Here is a 14,844-nt window from a genome sequence, read left to right on the forward strand (position 1 = left end):
GCCCCGCTTTGTAGCAGCCCTCCCTGGGCAGAGAAAGCGCCGTCCCCGGGTCTTTTCCGCCGCGATCTCCGCCACGGAGCTCAGGCGGCGGGCAGATAATAACTTTAGGTCCCGGCTTTTAGGGAGCCTAGGCCACAACCCGCGGAGACCCGCCAGCGGCGTCTCCCGGCTCCGTGACCACGCTCAACCTGGCCCCCGATGTCAGGAGGGCTCCTGTACCCCCAGGTAAGAGCAGAGAGGAGGTTGGGGCAGTGTAAATACACTGATTGTGCAGCAAGGAGCCGGAGCTCAGAGAAGTGCTGCCGTTCTTCTGCCCGGCCAAGCCACGCCCCTCACCTTTAACTCTTTTTGTTTAAAGTCCACAGGCGACCAACCCTGACACATCTGGCTCCTATGGATTCTTCTTCATGGTCACTAGTTTTCTTCTCATAATGTGAATGATTTTGGCGTGTACCATTCATCCTCCTCCTCTCTCCTGCTTCTGCTTTGGGCTGGCCTGTGGCTGGGGGTAGGGTGTAAGCAGTGCCGGCGCCACCACAAGGCAGCTCTAGGCATTTGCCTAGGGCGCCGGCACCTGGAGGGCGGCAGTTCGCCCCTCACCCCCAGCGAACTGTGTAAAAAAAATTGGGCCCCGGCGTCCCTGCAGTGCTGCTGGAGCGGTCAGGGGTGTCCGTGCCGCAGGGGTACCTGCGGCGCCGTCATGTGTATAAAGCTGGCTGCGGCCGGCGGGGTCCCTGTAGTGAATAGAAAATAACTAGCACTATGCGCGCGGCGGCGCGGGAAGCGCTAGTTTTCTCCTTCGGGGGACATCAGGGGCCACAGCGTTACAGTGGGTAGTAAGGAGATGGGAGAGCACCAGCACCCTAGAGGTTAAACTTGAACTGCCTGTTCTCCTCCTCTCCTCTACCCCGCCTCCAGGCCAGGAAGCTCAGTTTTTCGGGTGCTGGCAGGAGCCAGATGCACCTAATAGAGGGGCTGCTATTTAGCAGCCTAACTTGATTTTTGTTTTTCATTTTTATTTTTACACTGACTTCTGTCAGTGACAGAGCAGCAGCGCTGGGGGTCTGCACAGGCACCTGCGCTGCTGCTCCATCCCCCGGGTCCGGAGCTGCATTGCCACTCGAGGGTGGGGACCTGCAGCGGCTCCCGGGCACTGGGGAGCCACAGCCGCCACCGGACGCCGGGGACCTGACAAAAGGTAACTCGCTGGGAGCGTGCGCGATTGCGCTTGCTGGGCATTGCGGCTGCAGCAGTTCGGCGGGCTGGACCACCAGGTAAACGGTTTGTGGGCAGCGGCGACAGGTATGCGGGGCCGCCCGGTAGCGCCGGACCCCTGCCATTTTTACCGGCGCCGCATGTGGACACCTCCCTGGGGGCCATTTGTCAGCAGGGGGAGAAGGCTCCCCCCACATCAGCCTCTCCACCCCGGGACAGTAGGCAGGGAACTTTGCTCAGCACAGAGTTCCCGCCACTGTAATCCCTTCCTGCCTGCCTTCTGCATGTTATTAGGGACACGGGGGAGCTCATAGCCACCCGGAGTTCCACTCCTTCACTGCCAGGTAATTTGGGCATGTCCCCCCTGTACCCCTCCTTTGGGACACGGTACAGTACTGTGCTCTGAGAGGAGCCTTGTGCCATTAATTGCATTGCCATTGTATGCTGCATTGTTTGTTAACAGTTTAGCTGCCTGTCAGTTTAATCTGTGTTACACTGTACTATATGGCCATGTATTGCTGGTTAGGTCATGCTGACTTAACATGTGTGGAGGGACACAGAGAGCTTATCAAGCCAGTCTGGGGTTCCACTCCTTCACTGCCTGGGCTCCCCTGTAATAATCTCCTCCAGGAGTCAGGTTACAGAGCAGACAGAGTTCAAACTCTGGGCACAGCAGAGCCAAGTGCAACATTGTATCCTGTGAATTAACACCATCACTGCCTGTTGGAAGCATAAAGGACAGAGCGGATGGTGTAATGGTTAGCATTGCTGCATCACAGTGCAGAGGTCATGGGTTCGATTCCCAACATGACCCAGACTGTGCAGTTATCTGCCTGTCAGATACAAGCTGGCTGTCAGATGCAGACTGCGTTGTCTGTACCATATAGACTGCCAGTATATCCACTGCACCTGTATTTATAACTGCACTGTATGTCTATATCACTGCTTTGTATGTCTATTACAAGCTGGCTCAGATGCATACGGCATTGTCTGTACCGTATAGACTGCCGGTCTATATCACTGCAGCTGTCTATTGTATGTATATCACTGCACTGTCTATATCACTGCATTGCATGTATATCACAGGCTGGCTGTGCACTGTGTAACACTATCACTGCCTGTCAGAAAGGCTGCCTGAGGCACAGCGAGCTCACCCCACACAGGCAGAGAACCGCAATGATTGCTATATGTGCCTAGTAGCTTACTGTGGGATGCGGTCATCTATTAGAATGAACTTAGGTCTACAGTCATTAGGTCGACCCCACTAGGTCGACTGGCAGGAAGGTCGACCTGACTTAAGGTCGACATGTGCCAAGGTCGACATGACTTAAGGTCGAATTTGCATAAAGGTCGACATGAGGAAGGTCGACTGGTCATAAGGTCGACATGGGTTTTTCACTGTTTTTTGAGCCGACATGTGCCGACAGGCGGTATTTCATGCCCTACCATCCACTAGGGCGTGGTGGGAGAATAAAATAGTGTGCCGAGCGCAGCGAGGCACCGTGCCCGAAGCATTGCCAACTGTGTCCGTGTCGACATTCGGATCAAAAAACAGTGAAAAACCCATGTTGACCTTATGACCAGTCGACCTTCCTCATGTCGACCTTTATGCAAATTCGACCTTAAGTCATGTCGACCTTGGCCCATGTCGACCTTAAGTCAGGTCGACCTTCCTGCCAGTCGACCTAGTGGGGTCGACCTAATGACTGTAGACCTAAGTTCATTCTGACAGATGTCCCGATTCCCTTACTGCGTACTGTAGGGGCAGCACGGATGGTGTGATGGTTGGCATTGCTTCTTCACAGCGCTATGGTCATTTCCCAAATATGACTCTAGCTGTGCGGAGTTTGTGTGTTCTCCCCCGTGTTTGAGTGGGTTTACTCCGGGTACTCCGGTTTCCTCCCACAATCCAAAATATGAAACAGAAGTATGAAACTGTGTTAGCCGTACATATGGGCTAAATGTCTACGCCACCACATGGTGTACATAGTACCAGCTTACTGTGTATAGCTTGAACACTATCTCTGTTGGTCAGAGAATACTGTGTAGCGGTACCATATAGGCTACCCGCCTATTCTATGGCATTGTATGCCTTCTATACTTGTAGTACATTCTCTGACCTGTACCTTTAGCTGCCGGTTCACAGTGCTATAATACTGCAACGTCTTCCATGGGCACCAGTGACTGGGGCTCTGGCGCTGATGTCTTGTACATCCTGTAATGCTGGCCTATGCCCGCATTAGACTAGTACAGGACGGCTTATGCACAGGCTGCTACAATGCGTGGGCGATGCCCACAGGTACAGCCTCCTCTCAGGAGACTACTCGGGGTTGCTGGTGCTGTAAGTAGACAAGTTCTTATCTGCACCGCCCCTGCAGCCTTGGATTGGCATCATCACTTGGGTGAGTGCTTATGTGCCTCCGGACAAGGTCCCCAGAAAAGCCGTCCCCAACCTTGGCGGGTGTAGCTCTCCGCACAGTGGAAGCGCTCCGTACCCGCAGCTAGGCGTGGATACCCCCGTCATCCACACTCCTCCGTCAGCAACAAAGGAGGACACCTGGGATTAGTATTCTCTAGAGGGGACCGCCGACGACGGTATGGAAGATGGGGGGCCTGTGATAAGGTGAATCCCCCACTTCATCTTGAAGTGCCGACCTTGGTCTCGGCTCTCAACTAGGTCCTTACCTTAAATGACCCCGCTGAGCCGCCTATACCTTTGGGAGTCTCCCTAGGTGTATTCTGGGTTTATTCCGTAAATCAGGGAACTTGACTAAGGTCATTAGTTTAGCGATTTCTAACTGGAAGTTTAGCTTGCCATCGGCAGTTTCCCTTCCTTTTACCCCGTTCCACAGGAGGACATAGTCCCCTGGGAGACTGTCCCTAAAGTGGACGCACTCCTGCCCCAGGCATCTGTTTGGGTGGCTAAGGCCTTAGTTGCATGAGCAACTTCTCTCACAGCGGACGCTGCATAAGGGGTGTCGGAGAAAACCCTGCTGCCTCTATTGAGCATCACGTGACACTTTACCTGGGGGTGGCGGCTCTGGAAATTACACCACTCACCTCCAGAGGGTCACCTTCAGCCATAGCTGCACACACAAACCGGTGTCTGCGCTTTTGGAAGGCCCAAACTCAAAGTCCCTTTAAGAGTTCCTTCTTATTTGGGCCAGAGCCAGATATGAGGGCCGGTTTAGATTCTATTCGGCAGAGGATATACCTTCTGGGGGATTGCCATCTGGCTCTACAGTCCAGGATCAGACATCTCTTCTCCGCCTGGTGGGTGTCTGTGCATGCCTGCAGGGGGGCCCTGGGGTTGGTGGTATCGGCCTTCGCATTGGCCGAATAGGCCCAGTTCCATTCCCGCCCTGTATAGGGGAAGATACTCTCCAGGGGGTTGGGACCCTATCACAATATCTGGGCCCAGAAGTTTGCCTGGTCTCCAGCAGCCCCCCCCCCCTTTTCCTGGTGGCGCCGGGACGGGACCTCACTACTGGATCCACTAGTAGACACTCATAGCCACGCATGCTAGCCCTCCGTGTTTGGAGGGTGGTCACTTGCCAGAGGTCGTTCCATGGTATCTGGACCACTCTGGTGGCCCAGCTCTTCATCATCGTCCTCAAACTGAAGACAATCTTCCGGGCAGTCTGCCTGGCGGAACCCTAACTTAGGGGTTGCCCGGTGCAGGTCCAGTCGGACATTGCTACAAGGGTGGCTTAGGTTAACCACCAGGGTGGCACTCGTTGTCAGCCCACTATGGCGGAAGCATCCTGCATCTTTCATAGATGATCCCTGCTCTTTCAGCAATCCTTATCTCGGTAGTCCTGAATTGGGTGGCGGTCTTCCTTGGCCGTCAGACCCTGGATGCCGACGATTTGACCCTCCATCGGGAGGTGTTTCAGATGATGGAACAATGGTGGGGCCCAACCGAGGTGGCCTTGATGGCCTCTCGCCATACCCTCAAACCACTACTGTCCGGGTTTAGCGGGGGGCTTGCCTGGTAGATGCCCTGGCGCTCCGTGGCCGTACACACTGATGGCGCCTTTCCGCCGCTTTTCCTCCTTTTGCGAATGTATCGCAAACTGAAGCCGGAGGGCGGCACGATGAGTCTGGTTGCTCCACCTTGGCCCAGACGAATCGGGTGTTCGGATCAGCAGTCCTTGTCAGTAGCCCCTCCTATTCGCTTACCCCTGGGCACAGGCCGGCTCTCTCAGGGTCCGCCTCTCTCTCTCGACTTTGAGGCACCTGGCTTTGACGGGATGGCTGTTGAGACCTCCCGGGTAAAAGGCAGAGTGGGTTTCACTCAAGAGTGACCTCTACTATGCACAGGGCGAGGAAACCTTTCTAGACGGGGGTGTACTATCGCATATGGAGGGCTTACTTTTCCTGGTGCGAATGCTACGATTCAGATAGAGCCTGGCTAGGGTTCTGCCCTTCTTGCAGAAGGGTCTGGAGCCTGGGTTGCATTTCTCATCTTTAAAGGTTCAGATTTCGGCCTTGTACAGAGTGGCCCTGTCGACGGATGTCTGCACATTCCTGCAGGGTGTCTTCCATATCCAGCCTTCCTTTGTTACCCCGGTTGCCCCAGGGGATCTCTCTAATCCTGTCGGCTTCAGGGCCCACCTGTTGTGCCCTTGCGGTCGGTGGACCTGTGTTGACTCGCCTGGAAGATCATTTTCTTGTGGCGATAGATATGGCCAGGGGAGTCTCTGACATGTCAGCTCTGTCCCGTAAGTCCTTTATTCTTGGTCTTTCGTTCTAACCTGGCGGTTCTTCCTACCGTTACTTCTCACCTACATTAGGTGGTGTCCAGCTTTCAGGTCAACCAGGACATTATGGTTCCGGCATTTGGACAGTCTGTTGTTACTACGGCTTGGTCCTCCTTGGACGTTGTCCGGCCGGGGCGCATCTATGTGCACCGTTCTAGGCTGTTGCACTAGTCAGACTCTCTCTCTTTGTACTATATGGTGTTCGGATGAGAGGGTGGCCTGCCTCTACGCAAACTACTGCCCGCTGGAGTCGCTCTGGCAGGCATATTTGGACACCTCCCTCCCGGTTCCGGCGGGGATTCAGGCACATTCCGTTAGGTCTGTGGAGGTGTCCTGGGCTGTAAGAGGCAGTGCTAAAGTTGAGCAAATTTGCAGGGCGGCGACTTGGTCGTCCGCCATTTCTGTCTTGCGTTTTTGCGCTTTTGACACGTTTTCCTCCCAGGACTCGGCCTTCGGCCAGAGTGTGTTGGCTGCGGCACAGGCGCGTCCCCACCCATAGGTGGCTGCTTTAGGACGTCCCACTGTAACGCTGTGGCCCCTGATGTCTCCCGAAGGAGAAAATTAGATTTATGTCTTACCTGGTAAATCTCTTTCTTCGAGGACATCAGGGGCCACAGGGATCCCTCCCTGCCGCGCCTGCTTTACTTCCGTTACAGTTAAGTTATGATTATGTTATATTATCCCTCGGTTGAGGGTACTAACATGTTCAGAATGCTTCTCTTCCTTCTATCTTGTTTACTGCCTTGGCTTGTTAAAAAAACTGAGCTTCCTGGCCTGGAGGCGGGGTAGAGGAGAGGAGGAGCCCGGCTGCCTGTGGGACAGTTCAAGTTTAACCTCTAGGGTGCTGGTGCTCTCCCATCTCCTTATTACCCACTGTAACGCTGTGGCCCCTGATGTCCTCGAAGAAAGAGATTTACCAGGTAAGACATAAATCTCATTATTTTCTATTCACTGCAGGGACCCCGCCGGCCGCAGCCAGCTTTATACACATGACGGCGCCGCAGGTACCCCTGCGGCACGGACACCCCTGACCGCTCCAGCAGCCCTGCAGGGACGCCGGGGCGCAAGTTTTTTACACAGGTACCACCCCTCCCCCCGGCACCGGGGCGCCCCCACCCCGACTCGCCTGGGGTGCTCCGGTGACTTGCACCGGCCCTGGGTGTAAGGGAGCAGGGACCAAGGCAAACTGTTTGGTGCCGAGTCTGCTCCAACCACCTACACACCATGGTAATCCATGTGGGGTGTGGGTTGTTAGGTCTACAACAACTAGGTCAACAAGCATTGGGGCGACAGCACTAGGTCCACAGGCAGCAAGGTCGATATGGGTCTAGGTTGACATGACATTAGGTCAACATGGGCAAGGTCGACTGTCAAAATGTCGACATGGGGTTTTTCACCGTTTTTTTTTACCTAAATGTCAACATAGTCGACATGGACACAGTTTGAACTGCACCGCTTCCCCTGCTTTGGACACGGTGCCTCGCTTTGCTCGGCACACTATTTTATTCTCCAACCACGCCCTAGTAGATGATAGGGCATGAAATACCGCCTGTCGGCACATGTCAGCTCAAAAAACAGTGAAAAGCACCATGTCGACCTTTTGACTGTCGACCAAGCCCATGTTGACCTAATGCTTGTTTCGACCTAAACCCATGTCGAACTTGTTGCCTGACGACCTACCGTGTTTCCCCGATAATAAGACACTGGGTGACATTCTATGGGATGCGATTTTTTGCGGTAATTAGACCACAAAATGGCGATATCGCATTTTCCCATTAAATCGTTAATTTAATGGGATGCGCTAAGGGACTGAAATCACATATTATGTGCGTTAAGGTATGCTGAATAAAAATGCGAGATTAATTCGCATTTTTATCGCATCCAGATGTTTTCGTATAGAAAAGTATACAAGTCGCTTATTTAATGCAATGCACATTTGCACATCGCATTATTTAGGTGCCTAATTTTCGCACTTATTTCAGACCAGGGTCTGTTTGGCGAATTAGCCAGAACCCTGCACAGATCGCAATGTTCTGTGCAGGGTTCTGCTGTAAAAAATAAAGGGTTAAAATTTAACAAAAAAGAGTGCGGGGTCCCCCCGCCCGAGTATAACCAGCCCCGGGCTCACTGAGCCGGTGCTGGTGACATAAAATCAGGGTCCCCGACAAATCGGGGTCCCGTTGATTTCATGAAACCAGCACCAGGCTCAAGGTCCGGCGCTGGTTCCCAAAATACGGGGGACAAAGTGACTAGGGGTCCCCCGTATTTTAAGAACCAGCACCGGACACAACCAGCCAGCAGGGTAATGCCACAGCCGGGGGAAACTTATTATATAAGCTCCCGCGGCCAAAGCATTAACCCCCTGGCTGGTCAGCATGGGCTGGGGAAGTGGGGACCCCCCCAATGAAGGGGTCCCCCCCCTCCAGGACTTACCAGCCCATGCTGATAGTCCGGGGCTGTCCCCGATGCCCCTGGGCGGTGGGCATCGGGCTGATGGCTTGTGTAAAAAAAGAAGTAAAACTATTGTTTTATACTGGCGAACTATGAGTCCCAGCAAGCCTACCCCGCATGCTGGGACTTGGAGAACCACAAGTCCCAGCATGCGGGGCATTAAAGGGCCCGCTGGCACTTGTAGTTCAGCAGTACAAAAAAATAGTTAACAAAATCACACTGACACACTGTAAAATAAAAGTTTAATACATACAAAACACACACACACTGATACTTACCTACCTTGAGCCCGTAGGTCGGTCCCTGGGTCCTGGGTCCGTCCTCCGGGGCTCCAGGGCAGAAGAGTCCGGTTCCGGGGCCTTGGTCCTGGTTCCGGGGCTGGTCCTGGGGTTCCGGGGCTCCTGGGCTGCAGAATCCGGGGTCCGGGATCCGAGGTAGTCCCCAGGGGTACCTAAGGAAGCAAATCCAACTCACCTGGTCCCCGGCGACGACCTCGGAATCCTCTCCGGTGACAGCGCTGGTCCCATCTGCTACCCGGCTCGCAGGACTTTGACAGGCGCTGAGATGTTTCCTCCTCGGCGTCTCTGGACAGAATGATTTCTTGGCCAATCAGGAGCCGAGAAAGTCGGCTTCTGATTGGCCAGAAATCATTCTAACTAGAGACGCCGAGGAGGAAACATCTCTGCTCTAGATGCGCTGAGATGTTACTTCCTCGGCGTCTGTATTCAGAATGATTTCTGGCCAATCAGGAGCCGACTTTCTCGGCTCCTGATTGGCCAAGAAATCATTCTGTCCAGAGACGCCGAGGAGGAAACATCTCAGCGCCTGTCAAAGTCCTGCGAGCCGGGTACCAGATGGGAGCTGCGCTGTCACCGGAGAGGATTCCGAGGTCGTCGCCGGGGACCAGGTGAGTTGGATTTGCTTCCTTAGGTACCCCTGGGGACTACCTCGGATCCCGGACCCCGGATTCTGCAGCCCAGGAGCCCCGGAACCCCAGGACCAGCCCCGGAACCAGGACCAAGGCCCCGGAACCGGACTCTTCTGCCCTGGAGCCCCGGAGGACGGACCCAGGATCCAGGGACTGACCTACGGGCTCAAGGTAGGTAATTATCAGTGTGTGTGTGTTTTGTATGTATTAAACTTTTATTTTACAGTGTGTCAGTGTGATTTTGTTAACTATTTTTTGTACTGCTGAACTACAAGTGCCAGCGGGCCCTTTAATGCCCCGCATGCTGGGACTTGTGGTTCTCCAAGTCCCAGCATGCGGGGTAGGCTTGCTGGGTCTCATAGTTCCCCAGTATAAAACAATAGTTTTACTTCTTTTTTTACACAAGCCATCAGCCCGATGCCCACCGCCCAGGGGCATCGGGGACAGCCCCAGACTATCAGCATGGGCTGGTAAGTCCTGGAGGGGGGGGACCCCTTCATTGGGGGGGTCCCCACTTCCCCAGGACCCCTGCCCATGCTGACCAGCCAGGGGGTTAATGCTTTGGCCGCGGGAGCTTATATAATAAGTTTCCCCCGGCTGTGGCATTACCCTGCTGGCTGGTTGTGTCCGGTGCTGGTTCTTAAAATACGGGGGACCCCTAGTCACTTTGTCCACCGTATTTTGGGAACCAGCGCCGGACCTTGAGCCTGGTGCTGGTTTCATGAAATCAAGGGGACCCCGATTTGTCGGGGACCCTGATTTTATGTCACCAGCACCGGCTCAGTGAGCCCGGGGCTGGTTATACTCGGGCGGGGGACCCCGCGCTCGTTTTTTTTTTTTTTAACTTTGCGCTGTCCTGCAAATGTGCGATTTTCAGACATGAAAATCGCACATTTTCAGGACTAAATACAGCGCACCACTTCGCCGCAAATCGCCCCTCTTCGCACTTTTCAGCCTCCAATGCGCATCACATTAAATATGCGCATTTTGACTGAAAAGTGCGATTTGTAAAAGTGCGATTTGCGGCGATGTGGTGCGCAAATAAAACATGCGCATTTAGCGCATCCCATAGAATCTCACCCACTGTCTTATTTTTTTTTTTGCTCAAAAAAGACCATAGGTCTTATTTTCGGGGGAGGGCTTATTTTATTAGACCTTGACAGCCCCACTGCTCCTTTAAAAATATGCCCCACTGCTCCTTTAAAAAAACGCCCCAGTCCACAATTCCCATCCCAGTCAACCAATCTTCCACATGCCCCCACCTGCCCCACCTGTTTGTGTTTGTGTACCGGATCTCAGCCCCGCCGGCGCTGTGTGCACTGATCAGCAGCCGCGTGATGTGCGCGGCGTGATGTGCGCGGCGTGACGTCACGCCGTGCCTACCGCAATGCATACCTGGGAACGGGAGCCGCGGTATTACTGAACAGGCGAGGTGAGCGGGGCTGAGCAGGGCTACACTTTGACAAATGCAAAAAAATACATGGGAAATTTCATAGGTCTTAATTTCGGGGGAGGGCTTATTTTGGACAAATGGTCCAAATCTGGGGTAGGGATTATTATCGGGGTAGGTCTAATTATCGGGGAAACACGGTAGTTGCTGTAGACCTAATGACCGTATCCCTCCATGTGGACCCTGTGGAGTTGATAAAGGTAAGTCGGTACTTTTTTCCTAGCACGGCGCCACCGATTTACATCGGGTCTGAAAAATCGGTCGCATCACATCGCATGCAACCAGATCGCATGAGATGCGATGCGACCGATTCGACCCGATTTTTAATTGTATACACACCCTGATGGGTAATTACAATGTCAAATGCCCCCCATTGTTAACGCCACGCCACGATCAACGCCAACCCGAAGCGTGGCGAGTGCAGCAAGCCCCGCGAGGGGCGGTGGTACGCATCCTCCGACCTTTTCATACTCCCACTATCCACATCGGCGTGGAGTTGATTCTATATAGTGTGGCGAGCCACCGAGCCCGAAGCGTGGCGAGGGGCTGCGCATTACATCACATGTATTCCGCATCTGCTCGCTACGCTTCAGGCTTGGTGGCTCGCTGCACTATACAAAATCAATTCCATGCCGACATGGATAATGGGGGTATGAAAAGGTCGGAGGACGCGTACCGCCGCCCTCACGGGCGTTTATTGTGGTGTCACGTTAACAATGTGGGGGCATTTGACATAATAATTAACCATCATGGTGGGTATACAATAAAAAATTGGGTCGGGGGGGGGGGGGGGGGGCATTTAACATTGTAATCAGCCATCAGGGTGGCTGTACAATGTAAAATCGGGTCGGGGGGGGGGGGCATTTAACATTGTAATCAGCCATCAGGGTGGCTGTACAATGTAAAATCGGGTCGGGGGGGGGGGGGGGGGGGGCATTTAACATTGTAATCAGCCATCAGGGTGGCTGTACAATGTAAAATCGGGTCGGGGGGGGGGGGGGGCATTTAACATTGTAATCAGCCATCAGGGTGGCTGTACAATGTAAAATCGGGTTGAATCGGTTGCATCGCATTGCATGCCATTGTAATGGCATGCAATGCGACCCATTCTTAAATTGTATGGGAACGTCTTTAAAACCCAAAAATCAAGTCGGTCGGGTCTGATCGGGTCCCATCGCATACCTTAAATTAGGGTGTGCGATGTGACCCGACGAGCGCCGTGCTAGGAAACAAGTACCGGTAAGTCTACCAGAGACCATTCCGCTACTGATACCTCTCCCTCTCTGGATATACAGGTGGAAGATGTCTCGCGCTACTTATACTTCATGGATCCCAGGGAAGCGGGCATGGAGTTTGTAAAGGATATTGCCAAAACAAATGTGTTCTTCAATAAACTGAAAGGCATCGGCCTGAAGTACCAAACCCTGTGCAATTATCTCAAGCACATCAAAAGATTTGTGTCCTACCAGACTTTGGCCACCAATATGGTTTTGGAACAACCAGAATTATACAATGCCTGCAAACACTTTCTCTCTGCGACTGAAGTCATCCAGAAGAACCTGAGTAAGGGGGTCTGCCGAGAAACCATTGCCAAAAGGTGAGACCAATGGGGTTCATTTACTAAGATGAGAGTTCTATTGAAGATGGGATGTTGCCCATAGGAACCGTGCGTGGGAGATGCTTGCGCATCCCAGTTAGATGGAGCCCCTCTCATTCAGCCCCAGGGCTCGCCAGAATGTCCCTCCAGGTGAGCGCTGGCTGATTGGGACGCGCAAGTGCCTCCCACGCACGCACATCCCAGTCACTCAGCGGCAGGGATCGAGAACCCTGCTGTCTCTGCATCAGGGAGGGTGCTGGGAGGTGGTGGCGACCGATGGAGACCAGTGGGAAGGCGGCGGGGACCGTCGGGGTGATCCATCGGAATGCAGCGCGCGAGTGTCCCATGCGCGTGTGCTCGCTGGCGGAGGATGGTGGAGGCTGGCAGCCGGCCATTCGATCGCCAGCCCCAGCCTGAATGAGAGGAGTTCCATCTGTATTATTTTCTAGAAGGTGCTAAATAATCTATGGGTAACATCCCATCTTACATAGACATCCCATCTTACATAGACATCCCAATTACATAGACATCCCATCTTACATAGACATCCCATCTTACATAGACATCCCATCTTACATAGACATCCCAATTACATAGACATCCCATCTTACATAGACATCCCATCTTACATAGACATCCCAATTACATAGACCTCCCATCTTACATAGGCCTCCCATCTTACATAGACCTCCCATCTTACATAGACCTCCCATCTTACATAGACCTCCCATCTTACATAGACCTCCCATCTTACATAGGCCTCCCATCTTACATAGACATCCCATCTTACATAGACCTCCCATCTTACATAGACCTCCCATCTTACATAGACCTCTCATCTTACATAGACATCACATCTTACATAGACATCCCATCTTACATAGACATCGCATCTTACATAGACCTACCATCTTACATAGACCTCCCATCTTACATAGACCTCTCATCTTACATAGACCTCCCATCTTACATAGACATCACATCTTACATAGACCTCTCATCTTACATACCTCTCATCTTACATAGACCTCCCATCTTACATAGACCTCTCATCTTACATAGACATCACATCTTACATAGACCTCCCATCTTACATAGACCTCTCATCTTACATAGACATCACATCTTACATAGACCTCCCATCTTACATAGACATCCCATCTTACATACCTCTCATCTTACATAGACCTCCCATCTTACATAGACATCACATCTTACATAGACCTCTCATCTTACATACCTCTCATCTTACATAGACCTCCCATCTTACATAGACCTCTCATCTTACATAGACATCACATCTTACATAGACCTCCCATCTTACATAGACCTCTCATCTTACATAGACATCCCATCTTACATAGACCTCCCATCTTACATAGACCTCCCATCTTACATAGACATCCCATCTTACATAGACCTCCCATCTTACATAGACCTCTCATCTTACATAGACCTCCCATCTTACATAGACATCCAATCTTACATAGACCTCCCATCTTACATAGACATCACATCTTACATAGACCTCCCATCTTACATAGACATCCAATCTTACATAGACCTCCAATCTTACATAGACATCACATCTTACATAGACATCCCATCTTACATAGACCTCCCATCTTACATAGACCTACCATTTTACATAGACCTCCCATCTTACATAGACCTCCCATCTTACATAGACCTCTCATCTTACATAGACCTCCCATCTTACATAGACATCCAATCTTACATAGACCTCCAATCTTACATAGACATCACATCTTACATAGACCTCCCATCTTACATAGACCTCCCATCTTACATAGACATCACATCTTACATAGACCTCTCATCTTACATAGACCTCCAATCTTACATAGACCTCTCATCTTACATAGACATCCCATCTTACATAGACCTCCCATCTTACATAGACCTCCCATCTTACATAGACCTCCCATCTTACATAAAAAGAAAAGGGTGTTGGGATAGACCCAATGTAGGCGCCACTAATAGGAAGAGGAATTTAAGAAATATGCATCCCTTAATAGGGGTACCATTCCTCTTCTCCGTATCAGTCAATCAGGGGTTAACCAGACAGACAGGCTTAAATCAGCATATGTTCTTAGGATCTTTGTCCTTTCTCCCAGGGTGTTTCATCCAGTTTACATGCAGTATGTGAAAAAAGGAAAGTGCATATGGTGCAGAAATCCTTTTATTTATATAAAACACATAGGTACATATAAAAACAAATAAAAGCTAAAGTGCTGTGGCAGGGGTGGTGAGAAAGAGTATAAGTTCTGTAATTACCAGAAATGTATGAGAAATCCGATTAGGGATGTTCTCATATAAAGCATAGATGTCAGGGGTAACGTCTGGTCCCGTCCGGATTCAGTCCCAAGCGAGTCCCCTCTGCTGATAATTCCAAAATACTCCTCCTGCAGTCCCTGTT

The sequence above is a fragment of the Crinia signifera genome, chromosome 12 (assembly GCF_055691185.1).
Source record: "Crinia signifera chromosome 12, ASM5569118v1, whole genome shotgun sequence".
Taxonomy (NCBI): Eukaryota; Metazoa; Chordata; class Amphibia; order Anura; family Myobatrachidae; genus Crinia; species Crinia signifera.